At 40.8% G+C, this 14,241-nt stretch overlaps 1 long non-coding RNA gene across 1 annotated transcript; it reads right to left on the reverse strand.

The window, feature by feature from the left end:
- Positions 1 to 8,276: 8,276 nt before the first annotated feature.
- LOC100936870 (uncharacterized) lies at positions 8,277 to 13,976 on the reverse strand. Its single transcript, XR_008522826.2, has 3 exons — positions 13,737 to 13,976; positions 9,019 to 9,204; positions 8,277 to 8,418 (listed from the first exon to the last, which is right to left on the reverse strand). It is a non-coding gene; the product is annotated as an uncharacterized LOC100936870 (long non-coding RNA).
- Positions 13,977 to 14,241: the final 265 nt, after the last annotated feature.

A 14,241-nucleotide genomic window follows, 5' to 3' on the forward strand; every position in this document is an offset into this window, starting at 1 on the left:
GAGTGGATATCTTTTCCCCAATGTGTGTTCTTGGAGCCTTTGTTGAAAATCAGTTGGCTATAAAAATGTGGGTTTATTTCTGGGTTCTCTACTTTTTGTTTGTTTTTGTTTTTGAGACAAAGTTTTGCTCTGTTGCACAATCATGTTTCACTGCAGCCTCAACCTCCTCGGCCCAAGCAATCCTCCTACCTCAACCTCCCAAGTAGCCGAGATTACAGAAGCAGACTACATGCCTGGCTACTTTTTTTTTTTTTTTTTTAGACCTGGGGTCTTGCCATGTTGCCCAGACTGTTTTTGAGCTCCTGGCCTCAAGCAATCCTCCCACCTTGGCCTCCCAAAATCCTGGGATTACAGGTGTGAGCTACCATGCCTAGCCTTGGGTTCTCTATTTGTTCCATTGGCCTGTGTCTGTTTTTGTACCAATACCATGCTGTTTTGATTACTATAGCCTTGTAATATATTTCGAAGTCAGGTAGTGTGACACATCCAGCTTTGTTTTTTTTTCTCAGTATTGCTTTGGCCATTAGAGCTGTTTTTTTGTTCTGTAACAATTTTAGATGTGTTTTTTCTATTCTAGTGAAAAATAACATTGATATCTTAATAGGGATTGCATTGAATCTGTAAATTGATTTGGGTTGTATGGTCATTTTAACAATATTAATTCTTCCAATCCATGAGCATGGGGTGACTTTCCATTTGTTTTGTGTCCTCTCTAATTTCTTTCACCAGTATTTTGTAGTTTTTCTTATAGAGATCATTCACATCTTTGATTAAATTTATTCCTGGATTTAGTTTATTGTAAATGGGATTTATTGTAAGTGGGATTGCCTGCTTGATTTCTTTTTCGGCTATATCATTACTGATATGTAAAGACGCTACTGATTTTTTTTTGTGTTGACTTTGTATCTTGCAACTTTACTAAATTTACTTATCATATCTAACAGTTTTATGTCATCAGCAAAGAGGATCAATTTGAATTCCTCCTTTCCAATTTGGAACCCTTTTCTTTCTTTTCTTTGCCTGATTGCTCTGGCTAAGACTTCCAGTACTATGCTGAATACGAGTGATGGAAGTGGGCATCCTTGTTTTGTTCCAGTTCTTTGAGGAAATGCTTGTAGTCTTTCCCCATTTATTATGATGTTAATTGAGGGTCTGTTATTTATGGACTTTATTATGTTCAGGTATGCTTCTGGTACGCCTAGTTTGTTGAGAGTTTTTATTATGAAGGATTGTCGGACTTTATCAAATGCTTTTTCTGCATTTATTGAGGTTATCATATGGTTTTTGTCCTTCATTCTGGTGGTGTGCTGTGTCACATTTATTGATTTTCATTTGCATACATTGAACCACCATTGCATCTCTGGGATAAATCCCACTTGTATTATATTTTTGATGTGCTACTGGATTTGGTTTGCTAGTATTTTGTTGAAGATTTTTGCATCTATATTCACCCTGTATAGTGACATGTAGTTTTCTTTTTTTGTTGTGCCCTTGTCTGGTTTGTGTATCAGAGTAATGCTGGCCTTGTAAAATGAGTTGGGAAGAATTCCCTCCCCCTCTTCAATTTCTTGGAATATTTTGATAACAATTATTGTTAATTCTTCTGTGTAAGTTTGGTAGAATTTGGCAGTGAAGCCATCTGGTTCTGGACTTTTTTTTGTCAGGAGACTTTTTGTTACGGATTCCATCTTGTTATTTGTTATTAGTCTTCTCAGGTTTTCTATTTATTCCTGATTCATTCTTGGTAGGTTATATACGTCCAGGAATTCATCCATTTCCTCTATGTTTTTCAGTTTGTTGTATAGGTGTTCATAATAGTATCTGATGGTATTCTGTGTTCTTGTGGTATCAGTTGTAATGTTGCCTTTTTCATTTCTGATTGTGTTTATTTGCGAATTGTTTTCTTGGCTAGGTTGGTTAGCAGTTTATCCATTTTATTTATCTTTTAGAAAAATCAGCTTATCATTTTGTTGATCCTTTGTCTTAATTTTTTTGTCTTTATTTCATTTAGTTTTGCCCCTATCTTTATTATTTCTTTTCCTCTGCTAATTTTGAGTTTAGTTTGTTCTTGCTTTTCTTGTTCCCCTAGGTATATTATTGGTTTGTTAATTTGTTATTTTTTTACTTTATTGATATAGGCATTTATTGCTATAAACTTCCCTCTTAGCACTGCTTTTGCTACATCCCACAGGTTTTGGTATGTTGTGTTTCCATTTTTCGTTTCAAAAATTTCTTTTTTAATTTCCTTCTTAATTTTTTCATTCACCCAATGGTTGCTGAGAGCATATTAATTTTCATATATTTGTACAGTTTCCAAAGTTCCTCTTGTTATTGATTTCTAATTTTATTCCACCATGGTCTAAGAAGATGCTGAGTATGATTTCAATTTTTAAGAATTTATTGGGACTTGTTTTGTAGCCTAACATATGGTCTTTTTTGGAGAATGTCTCATGTGCTGATGAGAAGAACGTGTATCTACTGTTGTTGAATGAAATGTTCTGCTGATGTTGATTAGGTCCATTTGGTCTAAATTGTGATTTAAATCCAATGTTTCTTTATTGATTCCTGTCTAGATCATTTGTCTAATGCTGATAATGGGGTGTTGAAGTCTAAAACTATTATTATATTGGAGTCTATCTCTGCCTTTAGGTCTAATAATATTTAATTTATAGATACCAATGTTGGGTGATATATATTTAGAATTTTTAAATCTTCTTGCTGAATTGATCCCTTTATTATGTTTTAATGACCTTCTTTATCTATTTTTACTGTTTTTTGACTTAAATTCTGTTTTATATGATATTGATATAAGTATAGCTACTTCTGCTTGTTTTTTTGTTTTCCATTTGTATGGAATGTCTTTTTCCATCCCTTTACTTTTAGTCTATATATGTCTTTACAGGTAAAATGAGTTTCTTATAGGTAGCATATGGTTGAATCATATTTTAAAAAATCTATTATATTTAGCTAGTCTATACATTTTAAGTGGAAAATTTAATTTGTTCACATTCAAGGTTATTATTAATAAGTGTGGACTTATCCTTGTCATTTTGTTAATTATCTTCTTGTTATTTTCTATCTTTTTCCTTTCTTTTTTCCTTTCTTTCTTTCTCTTTTGTTGTTTATCATTGTGGTTTGGTGTTTTTCTGTAGTGATAACATTTGGGTTCTTTCTCTTCCTTATTTGTGGGTTTGCTTTACCAGTGAGTTTTATACTTTCATGTGTTTTCATGATGGTAGATATCATTCTTTTGTTTCCAGGTATAGAATGCCCTTGATCATTTCTTGTAGCTCTGGTCTAGCAGTGATGAATTTCCTCAGTTTCTGCTTGTTTGGGAAAGATTTTATTTTTCTTTCATTTATGAAGGACAACTTTGATGGGTATTGTATTCTGGGCTGGCAGTTTTTTTTTTTTTTAAATCACTTTGAATATATCATCCTATTGTCTCCTGACCTGTAATGTTTTTGCTATACGTATTTTTAAAAATCCCCAGTTAGTCTGATAGAGTTTCCCTAATATGTGACTAAACACTTTTCTCTTGCTGTTTTGATAATTCTCTTTGGTTTTGACTTTTACCTTATTATGCCTTGGAGAATAACTTTTTTGACTTATATCTATTTAGGGATTATAAACATCCCATGTCTGTATGTCTAAATCTCTTGCTAGACTTGGGAAGCTTTCAGCTATTATTTTGTTAAATAGGTTTTCTATGGATTTGGTCTCTTCACCTTCTGGAACACCCAAAATTCATGTATTTAGTTGTGTTATGGTGTTATGTCACAGGATTTGTTCATTCTTTTTTATTCTCTTTTCTTCTTTTCAAAAAATCTGACTGGGCAATTTCAAAAGACTTGTCTTCAGGTTCTGAGATTTTTGCTTTTGTTTGATCTATTGTTGAAGCTCTTGGATGAATTTTTAAAATTTCATTCATTGAATTCTTTCTTTCCAGGACTTCTGGTTTGTTCTTTTTTATTATATCTATCTCTGGTGAATTTCTCACTCACATACTGAATTGTTTTTCTGATTTCTTTCAATTATTTGCAGTGTTTGCAATCATAGCTCACTATGAACTCAAGTTCCTACTCTCAAGCCTGCCTCAACCTGCTAAGTATTTAGGACTATAGCCTGCAGTGTGCTGCCATTCCTGGCTAACATTTTATTTTTATTTTTATTTTTAGCACAGACAAGGCTTTGCTATGTTGCCTGGATTAGTTTCTTGTGTTTTTATGTTGATAACTGTACCTCCAGTGTAACAGTCACTTCTTCCAATTTTTTTTTTTTTGGATTAGCTTTTACAAGGGAAGGGATTTTTCCTGAAGATACATCTATGCTGTTGGTTGGGTAGGACAGTAGCTTTGATTCTGGGTGCATGCAGTAGTGTAGTCTCCATATGATTTATTCAGCTGCAAACAGCATCAGTTGTGTTTGTGATTTCCTCAGTGGTTTAGGTTGTTGTTGTTAGTGGAGGCTATGGTGAGGTTTTGTTGAGGATGAGGATTATAGGTAGGCCAGTCATCAGATTCCAGTCACGGCAGCAGTAGACCAAGCATGCCTAGCCTTGGGTTCCCAGTTGGCGTATGCAGTCACCAGTGTTAGTGGGTTGAAACAGGCCAATACTTAGGGCTACAGGTGGCTCAAGTGCTGCAGTGGTAGTGGTGGGTCAGTCAGGTGAGTGGGTCCTTGGTCCCTGGATAGCATGTGTGATGTGGGTGATGGCAGTAGTAATGGCAAGACAATCCTTGGGCTCTGAAGTGACACACATTGGTGTTAGTTATATCTACAATGAGCTGGGTATGTCAGTGCCTCGTTCCCTAGGTAGTATGTGCAGTGGGTGCTGCTGTGGTGGTAGCAGCCCTAGGACGACTGCACAGAAGCCAGTGGTGGTGGACAGGGTGAGGCAAGCCCCTAGACAGTGTTCTAGGGCACTGGAGTTGGGGGAGTGCCAGGCCAGGTAGGCCTTTTTCCAGGGACCCCAGGAATGTAATCAGGCCCTGGCTATGGTGGGCAGAGTGGAGTGACACTCAGGCTCCCAGTAGAGAGCTTGGGAGTCTGCTACAACAGGGGTGGTAGGCAGGGAAAGCCTGCCATTAGGGTATGTCCAAGTATGCTGCAGTCCTGCTGTTGGGGTAGAGGCAGAGTTTCTGACAGTAACTATAGCCACAGGCAGGCAGTTCTTAGGCTGTGTGGGAGGAGGGATGCTTTAGTCCCCAATGGCAGTGGCAGTTGTATATCAGCTGTAGTAGCAGCAGGGAAAACTAGTTCTCAGGAAATGTGCAAATGCGTGATGGCAGCCCTGCTGCTTGGTAGATGGAGTCATGACCAGCTGCATGTGTTTTGGCTTCTGGTGACAGCAATAGTGGCTGTGGCTGGTGATAAGAGAGTCTGTCCTCAGAGTGTGATTGCAGCAGCCCTGCTGCTGGGGGCAGCGTCATTATATGTGGTAGCTGTCTCAGGTAGGTGGTTCTCTGGCCGTAGAGAGCATGTGGTTTGGCTTTCTTTGTCCTGGGAGAGCCTCCCTAGGGTGCTGCACCATCGTTTACCTGGCATACAGGGCACTGTGTGTGCTGGAGTGCTGGGGACCCTGCCATTCTGCTGAGTCTGACTGGTGTTATTGCTGCTACGGCTCTCTGGGTGGACACAGAATGGTGTCAGTGGGGCTCCAGGGATGTGAAGGTGCAGGGGCTCTTGGGCCCCAGGGCAGGATACAACCTCCAATGGGTTCTAGGCTCTCAAAATGGCCCCATGGTGAATCTGCTTAGGACTTGGTGGGTGTGTTGGACCATTATGAACTCCCACTCTAGAGCAATGCCTTTGTGTCATCTCCAGGCACGTCCCCATGTTATTCTCAGAGCCTGTGATGGGGTCTCCCATGGCTAGGGTCTCAGGAGTCCATGGTGAGAATATGGAAAGCTGGGTATCTACTGCTTACCCTTTTCCTGAACTAGGGAGCCTCTATGAGCTCCCAGCTGATCCCAGCTGAGCTGACTGCCTCCCTTCCTCCTCCTTCTATGCCTCAGGTGCTTCCTGTTCCTTCTCTGTTGAATTTCAGTATTCTCTCTTAGATGCTCTATACAAAGTTTGATTATGTGCTTGCTATTTTCGTTCTTGTCTGTGGAGGAGGTAAGTGCCAGATGCCTCCAGTCAGGCTTCTTGAAGTTCCTCTCACATAAGTCTTTATGTCCTTCATGACAATCTTACTATTCCAATGAGTGAATGACTATATGACAAAACAATCTCATTATAGGTAGACATCATAGTATCACAGTGGATACTATGGTAGGCACCATGCCCCTATTCAAAATCAAGGCACTCATTTCCCCAGATGCCAGGAGTATTGGCTGCTAATGGCTCATAGCTAAACCCCTCTCCAAGCATTGGCCTTGGATTAAGACTATATTTCCTCCTGAAGAGAGAGTGGGGCAGCCTGTGTACAATGCGGGGCCAGGACCAGGGTGAAAAACTGGCCTTGAGTGATAAATTTAAGCAGGAGCCAAAAACTCAGTAATCAAAATAAACAATATTTTAATGTAATATTTTAAAAATAAAAAATGCAAAAGTTCTGTAATTATCAAAATATCACAATTTTAAATAAAGATATAATCAATATGACTGATTTTTCTCTTTGCTTGAGGCTCCAATATGGCTCCCCAAAACAGTTTATTTTAAAGCATTATTTAAAAAATACAAACCAATGCAAAAGTGCACCCTGAACAAAATACTGAAATTTTTAAATAAAGGCTGACTTTTGCATTAATTTAGGTTTAAAAAATAATAATGCATTAAAATATTATTTATCTTGGCTACTGAGCTTTTTGACGCCCTCTAAATTTTGTCCTCAAGGCAAGTGTCTCACTCTTCTTATGTAGTCCCAATCCTGGCAGATTGACTCAGGGGAAACCAAAGTCTGTCTCCTTTGCCTTAAAGGGAGGCCATGGGAGGCCATCCCATCAACATAGTCCCTTTGGGATCAGCTGAAGCCTTCCTTGTGACTTTGTTGCAGTCCAATCCTGCTTTTCTCCCTCCCTTACCAGCATTATTCCTAAGAGTATCCCGCAGGCGAGTCTCTGAGTCTGTTTCCTCTAAGACCTCCTCAGAGAAGACAGGTGAAAACTGAAGTTCACAGAAGGTGAGGAACTTGCCCAAGCTCTCAGAGCTCCTATGAGATGAAAACCCAGGTGAGACCAGGCACAGTGGCTCATGAGGGTAATCCCAGCACTGGGAGGCTGAGGTGGGAGGATTGTTGGAGCCCAGGAGTTCAAGACCAGCCTGGGCAACATAGTGAGACCCTATCTCTCCAAACAATAAAAAAATTAGCTGGGTGTGGTGGGTGCACGCCTGTAGTCCCAGCTACTTGTGGGGCTGAGATGTGGGGATCACTTGAGCCAGGGAGGTCGAGGCTGCAGTGAGCCATGATCATGCCACTGCACCCCACCCTGGGTGACAGAGCAAGACCCTGTCTAAAACAAACAAACAAACAAACAAAAAACAAATCCCAGTCAAGTTAGTATGACTTTAAAGCCAGTGCTTCTCATTATAACATTCTATAGGCTGGGGCCAGAATTTGTGGCTACAGTCTAATAAGTCAAAGGTAAAACAGAGATACCAACAATCCCTATGCACTCTCTCAATTGAATTTCCTATTTGCGGACTAGAAATCAGGTTCTCTGATTTCTAGGAAGTGGGCCTCTGATTATATCAGACCCTGTGGTCAGCAGAATAATGCCCCCATCCCCACTGAAGATGTCCACATCCTAATCCCTAAAACCTGTGAATGTGTTAACTTACATGGCAAAAGGAAATTTCAAGATGTGATTAAGTTAGAGATCTTGAGCATATGCTGCATTATCCATGTAGGCCCAAATATAATCACAAGGGTCCTTATTAGGGAGAGAGGGAGGCAGGAAAGTTAGAGAAGGAAACATGATGACAGAAGTAGAGGTCACAGTGATGTGATCATGAGACAAAGAATGCAGGCAGGCCTTAGAAGCCGGAAAAGTCAAGGAACACAGCCTTCCCTACAGCTTGCAGAAGGAAGGGAGCTCTGTTGCCCTTTGGTCTTAGCTCTAAGACCCATTTTGGACATCTGACCTCCAGAAGTGTAAGAAAATAAATGTGTGATGTTTGAAGCCACATAGTTTGTGGTAATTTTTTATAGCAGCAATAGGAAAGTAACAGACCCCTAAAGCAGTGTTTCAGCCCTGGCATTATGGCATCACCCATGTGGCTCTGAGATGTAATGGATCCCTAACAGAAAACAGGTAGGACCACCAGAGCAATTTAATGAAGACTTCTCAGTTGTATTATATTTTTAAAAATTTAAAATGAACTTGTATATGTGGAAAGATTGATGATCTGTACTGACTCCAGATGGTCATGTTCTCCTGATGACAGATGGAAGTCCAGGAGAGGCGGGGCCATCTACAGGAAAGCAGGAGAGAAATGATTGATATAGGAAGCCAGCACAATCCAGGAACTCTTTATACAAGCACAATTTTTACTTTTCTGATTCTCCAGTAGTATTTTTTGTATTATGGAAGGAGATGAATATTCCTATTTTTTTAATATGGAACTAGCTGTACTGTTATTTCTCTTTCCTTGCTGTGCTAGAAGAGTCTGGAGTTTAAGCTCTTCTTGTATTTGAGCAAAAGTTAATGTTTTTAGATTCTTTTTGTTGATTAGACATTTGGATCGATGGATCACTAAGGTTTATTATAAAAAAGTTAAAGTTCAAGGATATTTCTTTTTTTTTTACACTAGTTGTAAGGAAAAGGACAAAATGCCTTGGCTAGAAGCCAGAACAAGAGAATTTGGAGCATCAACAAAATATGTTGAACATAAAACAAGAGAGTAGGGTTTCACTCTAGGCAAGAAAGCGGTTCTCCCAGGGGGATGAACTAGAAAAAGGGAAAGGAAAGTATCATGTGTATATGAGTAGGAAGATGAAGGAAACAGGGAAGGAGGAGGTAGTTATAGTTAAGCGGATTGGATCTTAAACAACTTTGCCAATGATATTCTTACCCTGAGTGTATGCCAGCAAGATATGGTTCTACTGCTAGTGACCTCATAGAAGCAGAGTCATCACTGGAGAAAGCCATAGTTCTCATCCTGATGGGCATCTCCTGCCCCTGAGGCCTCAGCTGCACTTGCCTTCTGCATCTCCTGGGGATTTCACTCCATCAGTTAGCATCTTGTTTGCTGACTTCCCTAAAGAAATGATATGTATTAATATTAGTCTGTTATAACATTGCTATAAAGATACACAAGACTGGGTAATTTATAGTGAAAAGAGGTTTAATTCACTGAAAGTTCTGCATGGCCGGGGGCCTTCAAAATTTACAATCATGGTGGAAGGCAAAGGGGAAGCAAGCTACCTCCTTCACAAGGCAGCAGGAGAGAGAGCAAGCAAGCAGGGGAAATGCCAGACACTTATCAAACAACCAGATATTGTGAGAACTCCCTCACTATCACAAGAACAGCCTGGGGGAAACCACCCCCTGATTCAATCCCCTCCCAACAGGTCCCTCCTTTGATATGTGGGGATTATAATTTGAGATGAGATTTGGGTGGGGACACACAGCCAAACCATATCATGATGCCTATCCATTTCTTTGAATTTTGTTTGGTTCCTGACTGACTTATTCTTACCTCATGATGCCCCAGGATATATGTGAGCCCAAGAAAATGGGATTAAGGTCCGACTTAGTAGTGTGGCCTAATGAAAAATCCTTGGGGCTAACTGGAGCCAAACTGATTTGATACCTTCCCAGCATCTCTCCATCTTTTACATGAGCTGGGACAATGGTTAATGGCTCTTTTTATATAATAATTTAAAAATGTGTAAATATAAGGGCCACCTAGCACATAAAGAAGGAATATAAAGGTCAAGGGTCTTGTTGTATATCAACATGGTCTTTGAGAATTGCTTATACTCAATTTTGATAAGCCTGGCTCTTTATGGCTCCTTCTTCCGTGATTTGGAAAAGTGCAAGCCTGGGCAGCTGTCAACTCATTGATACTCTCAGCAGCACAGGACCAACTAAACTCTTAGTTTAGTCACGGTGATACCTAGTGGTTGTACCGTTAGGGTGGTACAGCCCTTGGTACTGTCCTAGTTTGGGTTTCTTGGACATTTGGAGAAATAAAACAGATGGGAGAATTATGATTTTAAACAAATAATTTACCATGTTGCAAATTTCTTTATCAGTGAAAGTCCAGTAATTTTCTACATTGTTTAACTAAAAGTTGTGGGTTTTTAAATGAAGGTGTTCAACTAAGCTAGCACTTGAGTGAATTAAAAAAAAAATTGGACTAAATACTGTGGAGGGAGAAGTGCAAAAGGATCAGATAACACGTTGTAGTGGAGCCTTCAGGCTGTCTGCCCAGCAACCTTCTTATCCATAGATGTGGGCCTGTGTAACCTGTGTCACCTGGTGGCCTCCTTCCTGGCCATATTGGTGGTGGGGGTTGGGGACTAAGAAACTACACATCATTCTCTGCATGTGGCCAAACTTACAACATGGGAGTAGTGAAACGTCTGTGAGAAGTGAGAACTAGTGTATTAGCCCATTTTCACGCTGCTAATAAAGATACCCAAGATTGGATAATTTATAAAGAGAAAGAGGTTTCATGGACTCACAGTTCCACATGGCTGGGGAGGCCTCACAATCACAGTAGAAGCTAAGGAGGAGCAAGTCACATCTTACATGGATGGCAGCAGGCAAACAGAGCTTGCACAGGGAAACTCCCCCTTATAAAACCATCAGATCTTGTGAGATGTATTCATTATCATGAGAACAGCATGGGAAACACCTGCCCCCATGATTCAATTACCTCCCACGGGCTCCCTCCCACAACACGTGGGAATTCAAGATGATATTTGGGTGGGCACACAGTCAAACCATATCACTCTGCCCCTTGCCCCTCCCAAATCTCATGTCCTTACATGTCAAAAACAATCATGCCTTCCCAACAGTCCCCCAAATTCTTAACTCATTTCAGCACTAACTCTTTTAAAAGTCACAGTCCAAAGTCTTACCTGAGACAAGGCAAGTCCCTTCTGCCTATGAGCCTGTAAAATCGAGAGTAAGTTAGTTGCTTGCTAGATACAATGGAGGTACAGGCATTGGGTAAATACAGCCATTCCAAATGGGAGAAATTGGGCAAAACCAAGGGGCTACAGGCCCCATGCAAGTCCAAAATCCAGCAGGGCAGTTAAATCTTAAAGCTCCAAAATAATCTGCTTTGACTCCTTATCTCACATCCAGGTTATGCTGATGCAAGATGTGGGTTCCCATGGTCTTGGGCAGCTCTGCCAGTGTGGCTTTGCAGGGTACAGCCTCCTTTCTGGCTGCTTTCATGGGCTGGCGATGAGGGCCTGTGACTTTTCCAGGTGCACGGTGCAAGCTCTCAGTGGATCTTCCATTCTGGGGTCTGGAGGATAGAGATCCTTTTCTCACAGCTCCACTAGGCAGCACCCTAGTCGGGACTCTGTGTGGGGGCTTCCACCTCACATCTGCCTTCCACACTACCCTAGCAGAGGTTCTCCGTGAGGTTTGTCCCTGAAGCAAAACTTCTTCCTGGACATCAAGGCATTTCCATACATCCTCTGAAATCTAGGTGGAGGTTCCCAAATCCCAGTTCTTGACTTCTGTGCCCTCACAGGCTCAACACCACGTGAAAGCTGCCAAGGCTTGGGGCTTGCACCCTCTGAAGCCACAGCCTGAGCTCTACCTTGGCCCCTTTTAGTCATGGCTGGAGTGGCTGGGACAGAGGGTGCTAAGTCCTTAGACTGCACACAGCAGAGGGACACTGGGCCCAGCCAATGAAACCATTTTTCCCTCCTAGGCCTCCAGGCCTGTGATGGGAGGGGCTAACTTAAAGACTACTGACATTCACTGGAGACATTTTCCCCATTGTCTTGGCAATGATTCACATTCAGCTCCTTGTTACTTATGCAAACTTCTGCAGCCAGCTTAAATTTCTCCTCAGAAAATGGGATTTTCTTGTCTGTCACCTTGTCAGGCTGCAAATTTCTTAACTTTTATGCTCTGATTTCTTTATAAAACTGAATGCCTTTAACAGCACTCAAGTCACCTCTTGAATGCTTTTCTGCTTAGAAATTTCTTCCACCAGATTCCCTAAATCATCTCTCTCAAGTTCAAAGTTCCACAGATCGCTAGGGCAGGGGCAAAATGCTGCCAGCCACTTTGCTAAAACATAACAAGAGTCACCTTTGCTCCAGTTCCCAAAAAGTTCCTCATCTCCATTTGAGACCACCTTAGCCTGGACTTTATTGTCCATATTGCTATCAGCATTTTGGGCAAAGCCATTCAACAAGTCTCTAGGGAGTTCCAAACTTTCCTACATTGTTCTGGTTTCTTTTCAGCTCTCCAAACTGTTCCAACCTCTGCCTGTTACCCAGTTCCAAAGTTGCTTCCATGTTTTCGGGTATCTTTTCAGCACACTGCACTCTATTTAGTTCCAATTTACTGTATTAGTCTGTATTCCTGCTGCTGCTAAAGACATACCTGAGACTGGGAAGAAAAAGAGGTGATATGGTTTGGGTATGTCCCCACCCAAATCTCATCTTGAATTCCCATGTGTTGTAGGAGGAACTCAGTGGGGGGTAATTGAATCATGGGGGCAGGTGCTATTCTTGTGATAGTGAATAAGTCTCATAATATCTGAGTGCTGTTCTTGTGATAGCAAATAAGTATCATAATATCTGATGGTATTATAAGGAGGAATTTCCTGCACAAGTTCTCTCTTTTTGTCTGCTGTCATCCATGTAGGATTTGACTTGCTCCTCCTTGGCTTCCACCATGATTGTGAAGCCTCCCCAGGCATGTGGAAATGTAAGTCCCACTAAACTTCTTTTTTTCTGTAAATTGTCCAGTTTCAGGTATATGTCTTTTATCATCAGCATGAAAATAGACCAATACAAGAGGTTTAACAAACTCATAGTTCCATATGGCTGGGGAGGCCTCATGATCATGGTGGAAGGCAAAAGCTACTACTTACATGGCGCTGGCAAGAGAGAATGAGAGCCAATAAGTTTCACAAGATCTACTGGAGAAGACCAGGTCTGCCCAATATGAGGGCTTTCCTTCTGCCTGGCACAGTGCCTGGCATAGAATAGGTCTTCAGTGAATATCTGGACGGATAGTAGAGTGAACACCAACATGCAGAAAGTATCAGAAGAAAGGCATAGAGTCCTGCCCACATTCCAGTCCCTGGTTCCAGTTCCTTCCCACCTCTCAGCTCCAGTGCCAACTTGAAGAGTTACATATAACTCAGGCCATCCTAAGTTGGTTTCCGCTACTTGCAAATTATAGAGCGATCACTGATAATAATGGTCTCTAGCTTGGGGGAACTTGGAGTATACTTTTAGACAACCCGAAAAAAATTATGTATTTGTGTAACTGATTCCTTCTCTTTACATGTGTGTATTTATATATGAATGTGTGTGTAGATACATGTATATATTTATATGATATTATTTTTGGATATATACATATGTATATATAAATGCATATATAAAAATGAATTGGGCAATTTAATCAATGTTCCTGAGCTCCCTTTTTCTCTCTAAAATGAAAGGGTTAGATTCAATGATCTAAAATTTTAAAAGTACATTCTTTCCAGGAATTATGTAATTGCTTTGTTAGAAAGTCACCAGAAGGTATACTGTTGCTAGAAAAGAATGCCCAGGGAAGCCACTTTGGGAATTCACATACATGCTATGTTTTGTCATTACTGGAAATAGTTTGGCAGCTCCTCCAGGAAGTACATTCAGAGGTATTCACATATTCTCCATGGAGGCAGATGTCCGGTCTAATGACTGTGATGACTGAGGGTGCTGGTAATGACAGTTCAGGTAGAAAAGCAAAATTTAGTTAAGAAACAGCAGTAAGAGTTTTCACTGTGAACTGGCCATGAAGATAGATCCAAAAGGAGTATCATGTCACTGTCACTATGGATAGAACATTGGTGAGGATGACATACCAAACCTTTCTGAAGCATCAGAAAGGTAGATAACCTGCAGTTGCAGTCCCCAAACTTGGCTGCCCTCTTTTTGGCTGGGACCTCAGTACTCTTCTCACATCAAGCATGGGCATGTACCAGGTGTTCAATTAGTACTGAGTGGTCAGTTAAGCCAAACTGATTATAACAGTCATCAGTGTTTCAATCAGGTGCTTCATGTATATTTTCTTACTTCACACTGTTAACAATACTCTTTTT

This window comes from Pongo abelii, chromosome 11 (genome assembly GCF_028885655.2).
Source record: "Pongo abelii isolate AG06213 chromosome 11, NHGRI_mPonAbe1-v2.0_pri, whole genome shotgun sequence".
NCBI classification, from domain to species: domain Eukaryota; kingdom Metazoa; phylum Chordata; class Mammalia; order Primates; family Hominidae; genus Pongo; species Pongo abelii.